This window comes from Gopherus flavomarginatus, chromosome 23 (assembly GCF_025201925.1).
Source record: "Gopherus flavomarginatus isolate rGopFla2 chromosome 23, rGopFla2.mat.asm, whole genome shotgun sequence".
NCBI lineage: Eukaryota > Metazoa > Chordata > Testudines > Testudinidae > Gopherus > Gopherus flavomarginatus.
The window spans coordinates 9,764,186-9,771,215 of NC_066639.1; the positions used below are offsets into that span (position 1 = coordinate 9,764,186).

General features: G+C 48.6%; 1 non-coding gene across 1 annotated transcript; it reads right to left on the reverse strand.

Annotated features, from left to right (window-relative positions):
• Nucleotides 1–4,877: 4,877 nt before the first annotated feature.
• On the reverse strand, nt 4,878–4,951 carry TRNAT-UGU (transfer RNA threonine (anticodon UGU)). The gene has a single exon. It is a non-coding gene; the product is annotated as a tRNA-Thr (tRNA).
• Between the last annotated feature and the right edge of the window lie 2,079 nt (nt 4,952–7,030).

Sequence of the window (7,030 nt, forward strand, 5' to 3'; positions counted from 1 at the left end):
AAACTGGAGGCAGTATTCCAGTATCAGCCTCACTGATGCCGTGTCACCTCCTGTGACCTTACTGACATAATCTGTAACTGTATAGATCACTGCTGTGACCACTGTTCTATATTTGCAGCCAATATTGTAGAAAGGTTGTCGTATAAGGGGTCTATGGAGAGGTTCTGATTGGCTGATTATAATTATGCTATCTCTAGATGTGTATCATTTTTGTAGTTGACATTATGAATATTGGCTCTATGCTGTCCCTGTTTCAAACTTGTGCTATGCTTCTGGGGAACACCCCAGACTAGTTGGTGTAAGTTATGCCTAGCCTGCTTGATGGCCCATTAAGGACCATCAGCTATATAATCGACCCATTGAGAGAAGGCAGATACACCTTGTGACTCTGCAACGTATGCAGGGACCTGCCTGTGGACAGAACTCTAAGGCTTTTCTGTGCCATGTGCTGGATAGAGTGTCCTTGGGACAAAGAAAGCAAAGACCACAGTGCAAGAGACTATATAAGGCTGATGCCTCGTCTTCATCTTGTCTTCAGTCCTGCTTCATACCTCTGGAGGGACTTTACTACAAACTGAATCTCTGTACAAAGGACTGAATGACCCATCCCAGCTGTGGATGGACTCCAGAGACTTGATGTGAACCTCCTACAAGCCTGAACCAAGAACTTTGCCATTACTGGATGTGAAGGGTTAAAATCCATGTGGATTTTATAGAACAACCTGGTCCATGGATTGTGCCAGCTCTTTTCCAGACCCAAAGTCCAAAGTATGGTCAAGGGACCAGAGGCCTAGCAAATAGTGACCAGCTAAGAGAAAGCTGGGTAAACAGAAAGCCTTGCTTGCTAAGATAAGCCTGGTAAGCAAATTGCCAGGTGTTGGAGCTCAGAACTAAATAATTGTGTATTATTCAAAGTTGCAGACTGAACAAAGAATCCCCGTTTTTTTTGTGTTTGTTTCTTCTGTAGGGAGATGTTCTTTCTACAGATCCAGGCTTGAGTTTATGAAGAGTTGGCACATCTTAGTATAAGATATGGCATCCTTCCACCTCCCTTCCCAGGGACCAATGCCTTGCCTTAAGACACACAGAAAACAATCTTTATTGCCATATACTTTCACTGTTTCTTTGCTTTAAACCCTAGGAATGTACCTGTTGGACAATCAAAGGAGTTGCTCCATTCCTATGGACCCCAAATTAGAATTCAACATATATATTTTATACTAATAATGTTTTATCAAAGTATTAATGAAATGTTAACTTGCTAACTTGAGACCACGGGTGGAGGCATTATGTGACCTGTTAACCATTGGCTAATGTGCTTATTTTGTCTTGCTACAAAACTTATCCTGGGGTGTGGAACTGCCTACCCCATCACTTTCCCCCGCCTGTGGAAAATGTATATATTCTATTGTATTCAATTAATTTGCAGTGTCTCTGAGCATAATAAGCAAGGGGACACTCCGCCAGTGCTATGTGTAATAGACTCCTATGCTTGCCCTCTACACAGTGTGGATTTATGTCCTTCAGAGAACAAAGAAAGAGCTGGAGGCCAGGTGAGCAGGTTGCCTGGGAAACAGAACAAAGGAGGGACAAAGGACCTGGCTCAGTTGGGCTGTTGGAAGCAAGGAGTCTGCTGGTTTGGGGACTCGATGGGAGAGCCCAGGGTCTGAGTTCTGGGTCTGCCCAAGATGGACGTTGCTGAATCTTCCTGCCTCCTGTGCTAACACAGAACTTTCCCAGGCTGGATTCCAGACCACTACTAAACCTTCTGTTTTACAACGCTGGCTGAGAGTCACTGGTGATTGCGGAAGTTGGGGGTGCATGACTCCCCTTCGGGGTGAGGGGTGTAAGGCTTTCCCAGGTGTCCTGCTAAGGTGACTCACTACAGGAAGCTCCTGGTATGGAACAGGGGTGCTGAAAAATCCAAGGTCAGTCCTAGGAGGGCTGAGGGCAAGGAGGCTTCCCCTAGTGAGAGCGTCCCCTGGGGGGTGTCACACTGATGACGACTCTGCCTGGGTTTGGCTCAGCGCTGTTCCAGAGCATGGAGCATGTGTCCACCCGCCATGATCTGACCTGCAGGCTCCACTCTGGCAAAGCTCCCTGTCCCTGGGCTTTAGCATCACTAGCCCCTGCTTAGTGACTAGGGGTCAGTTTAGGGCAGCGGTCCCCAATATGTGGAGCATGACTCCTAGGGGGGCACAGAGGAATGTTCATGGGGGCACCTCAGGGCCCGAGCCAGCCCCCATGAAGGGCTGGGAGGGAGCACCACTCAGTCCCACTCTGTCCCAGCTCTTCACCCACCCTATCCTCAACCTAAGCCCCTGGCCCAGCTGTGACCCCCTTACCTGTTTCTGCACCCCTCTCCCCAGCAAGCAACAGCCCCACTCCCAGCCCTGGTTCTCGACCGTGGTTTCCGAGGGGCCGCAGACAGAGATAAAAAGGCACAATGTAAAAGGTTTGGGGACCACTGGTTTAGGGTGACATCCTGAGTTGCTTCTATGCAGTTGAATAAAAGGTATGCTTCACTCACCTACCCCTCCATCAGGATGGACTAGGTATGTTCTGCTGCCCTTCACTCATACAGGAAGGAGAGTAACATTTCATTCCACTCAATCCTATAGTGATTTGTAACCCAACACCACCAAAACTGGTCATTTTGGGAAAGTGGCCCCATCATACTGCATATCTAGGCAGAGTAGGTGTGTCTGTGCAAACACGGTCTGTTCCTGAAGTCTTTCCCCAGCTCATCTCTACATGTGAGGGGGGAGCTCATTCAGATCCAGCTTCTGCTTAGTATTTAAAAACTCCTTAGTGTCCCTATCACTGCCAGCCTTAGATTGCTCCTCCTGTCCCTGTTCTAGCAGCTCAGATGAGGTGACTGCGTGGTTAAGGTGATAGACTGCTAATCCATTGTGCTCTGCCTGCATGGGTTCAAATCCCATCCTCATTGGATGTATTTAATCTTCACCCCTCCTTTATAGACAACCATCTCTCCCTTTGGTACAATGACAGATCAAACAATGTTGCTTCTTGCAAACAAAAACCTTCCCAGAAACTCCAGTCCCCCCTTGCTTTAAATAAAATGTCTAAATCCCACATTTCTAAAAAAAAAATTCTCTAATCTTGTATTTCTTAGTTTTTATCTCAAAAGGTAATAGACTCATAATCTCCCCCAAACACTCTGGGACCTGCCCAAATAATTAAAATACCCTCATCCTGAGCAAGGCCACAACAGTGAACCAGAGCTAGTGTCTAGGTCAAGCTCTTCTGAAGGGGGCAACTCAAACATCTTCTCCCTACTTCCCTTGGCAAAGTCTGACTGAGAAAACAAAATCCCCCAAACTGAAAATTTTCTGCTGAAAAACCAGTAGTAGTTTGGGGACTTTGATTTGAATGTATTATTATTCTCTTCTGATTTCTGAATTATTTCAATGAAGTGTTTGTCCACCAGATGCGTTTACAGGTGTTGAGTTGTGGGGGAAAGAGGCCAACTCATGATGTCTCTACCCTTCTTTCATAGTTTCTTCCAACTTGCTAGGAAGTACCTTTGCTAGGATGTGAGTCAAGCAGTGTCCATTGTTGCTGTGCTATCTCGGAGAAGTCTGCATTGTACACGGTTCCTGGGATAGTCCTTGGGAATGTGGATCCCTTTAATGGGCCAGCAGCGAGTCTGGCTTCTCCATTGTCACACCTGACAGGCTGGTGGTGGGCATTTCCCAACCTCATAACATATTTCAGTAACTCACACAGAACAAAACTTCATAACTTCCCAACCAATGCTACACACGCAGTCCAACATGATATTAAGGTTCAACAAACCAAGACTTTTGAAATGATACCTCACCAGGCAGACTTTGTACAAACCGTGCCATCATTATATGAGTGGTGAATATGGGGCTTCCAGGTGGTGCTTTGAGCACAGCATGCCACACCTGGGCTGATATTGCAATGGAGATGTACCCGTAGAGTCCATCTCTTCTGGGATAAAGATGGCAGCATGGCTGTTCTGTGTCATCTGACTTGGGCTTATGGAGTTAAAGCTGTGGGGCTAAAAACTGTGGTGCAGATACTTGTGTTCACATTGAAGCCTGGGTTTGGAAACCCTCACTCCTCGTGGCGTCTCTGAGGTTGGGCTCAAGTCCATATGTCTGCACTGTAATTTTATAATCTTGCAGTCCAAGCCCCATAAGCCTGAGTCAGCTGGCCGGGTTTTGAGACAGGTGCCTTGGGTGTGTTAATCGCAGTGTAGACATGACATTAGGCTACGTCTCTAGTGCAATGAAACACCCACGACTGGCCTGTGTCAGATTAATCAGGATCATACAGCTTGGGCTGTAGTAAAGTTGCAGTGTCCGTGTCTCAGCTCAGTCTCAGTCTCCTGCTCTAGGAGCCCAGAAGGTTGGGAGGGAGTTTAGCAAGTGGAAATGGTAAAATCGCAGTGGAGTATTACCCTGGACTCATGGCATTTCTCCATTGGTCTGTCTGCTTTGGGGCAGGGACAATAACACGTCCTGCTGCATTCGTTATTTCAAAGGGCGGTTTAGGATTTTCATTCTCAAATACGGTGCACAAAGCAGGTCTCAACTTCGACATAAACTAAACAAGCTGCCCACTGATTCTGGCAGCCACAAAAAGCATTTGGTGTGAGAGCTCAGACCTGCCCCTGTCCCAGAGGGAGGGGGTCGTCTGCGAGGGGACTGGACTACTGACCTATCAGCTCCTAACTCCCAAACTTTCAGTAACTCTATTATCAGTGCCTGTGAGTGTAATTTAAGCCATAAAAACAGCCACACTGGGCTAGACCAAAGGTCCATCTAGCTCTGAATCTTGTCCTCTGACAGTAACCAATAGCAGGTGTCCCAAAAAGCTACTCTACAAGGCACCCCTGGGAGTTGAACCCAGAATCTCCTGTTTACAAAACAGGTGCTTTAACCAGCTAAGCCACGTTGCCTACTGATGGGTACTTGGTTGTCATACTTTTTGTTCCTATGGCAACTGAGTTAGATTATTAGGGGCTAACCCAGCCAGTTTTGGCCCGTTAGGCGAGCTCTGTGTCTGTAAACAAATGGCAGTTTTGTTAGCTGTCTGCTCTCTGGCCTCAAGTGATTTCTTCCTAAACCGGCTGCCCCCAGGGATATAACAAGTGGCTATGAGGATGGGATTCGGGTGCTGCTCCAGCAACAGAAGGAAGTAGAAGTCAAGGTACAGAACAAACAAACAAACAAACTGCTTGTTTGCACTGACTGTGAAAGTGAAACTAAAAATCATGGCTACTCTGAGAGGACCACTGGAACCTTTTGATGAGAATATAGAGCAGTGGCCTGCGTATACTGAGTGTTTTGAGCTTTTTGTTATTGCAATCCGTGGCCCCACAAAGTCACGGGATCTCCTGGTCAACCTCCTCCTCGCCCTGGCTAAACTGGCCATCTACGCAACCAGGGAGAGGGGGTTGGCCGATGGGGACGCTGGTGACTGTGGGGTTTGTTTCCAATCCTTGGTCCGTTCACGTATCTGGGCGGAGTTCCTCTGGGCGACGTCCACTGGCTCCCTTGACGCCTTTGAGGAGCAGTGGGCGCTGTCCGGGGTTCTCTGCTCGGTGTCCCCATTAGGCTCCCTTCTTATGATCCTTTGACTGCATTCCTGCCCCTGTTCTTTTATTAGTTCTCCCTCAGAATCAGTGGGTTTCTGAGGTCCTGTAGATCCTCCCCTTCGGCTGTGCAGGGGGGATCCTTTAGCATTGGGCAGGCTTCCGCCAGCCCAGTTCCCAGAAACCCAATAGGTACAGGAAGCGCTCTGTGTCCTCGGGCTGTCCTGCCGGCTGGAGCTCTCCCCCTTCTCTGGCTACTCTGCTGGCTGGAGCTCCTTCTCCCCTCCTGGGCTGCTGCTGCTGGTAGGAGTGCTCCTTCCTTGGACTACTACTGCTGCTGCTGAGCGAGGGGTGGGGGGGCCTTGCTGGTCAGCCCCCACTCCCCCACCTCTGGAGGGAGAAGCCAGGACCCCAGTACTACCAGTACAGCTACAACCTGTGGGGGGGGTGTCCTTCCTGCCTGGCCACCAGGATTGCTGGAACTGCTGCTGCTGCTGCTGCTGGAGCTGTGTTTGTCCTGGAGAGCTGCTGGAGCCTGGAGGAAGAAGAGGACTGAGAAGACCACCAGTTGCTGGGGGAGCTCACAGGACTCTGGAGACCACTGTGGAGGGGGCCATCGAGGACTGAGTAATTCTCTAACTGTACACCCCACAAATTCTGTTTAGCTATGGGTCTAATAATTCAGCTCTACAATTTCACCCCATGTGCCTGGTGTTGAAGTTAGCCTTACTGGCCTGTAATTGCCAGCTGCATCTCTGGAGCCTTTTTTATACACTGCTCCAGGCAGGGACTAACGGCAGCCCCAGACTTTCCCTTTCTCCCTTCTGGGAATTCAAGTTCAAGTTCTACAAGGAGCTAAAGAAGCCTCAACCCTGCATCTGAATTCATGTCACATTTCTCACTACCCGACACAAACAAATGTCATTTCAATCCCAGGTGAGTCCACTTCAGTCATTCCTCAGCCCCATTCCTTCACCCTCCTGCCTTAGCTTAGGGCATTCCGCCACCGTGGGCATTTCATGTCCCTCCTCAGTTTCACATACAGACAATTTCTTTTGCCGTTCAACGAACAGCAAAACCTTTCTGTGTCTCTAGTCTGAGCCAGGGCATTCAATTCCATTGAAACCTTCTCTCTGCAATGGCAACGGTCAGACAGAGGGGATGTGGCCACCTTCAGCCCTGAGAGTGAGATATTCACTCTCCTCTTTCTTCAAGCTGCTGCTGTTAGTCCATAATACATGTACCATGGAATAAAAAGCTGAGTTTACTCCACGGTGAGGAAAGAAAGGAGCCACCAACTCCCCCAAAAATCTCTGTGCCCCAAAGAGAACCTGCCCCTGCTATTGGAATCACTGATGTGCTTCAGCTACAGTGGGGAAAATATCTGCTCTCACAGGGGTATAGCTCAGTGGTACAGTGTTTGACTGCAGATCAAGGGGTCCT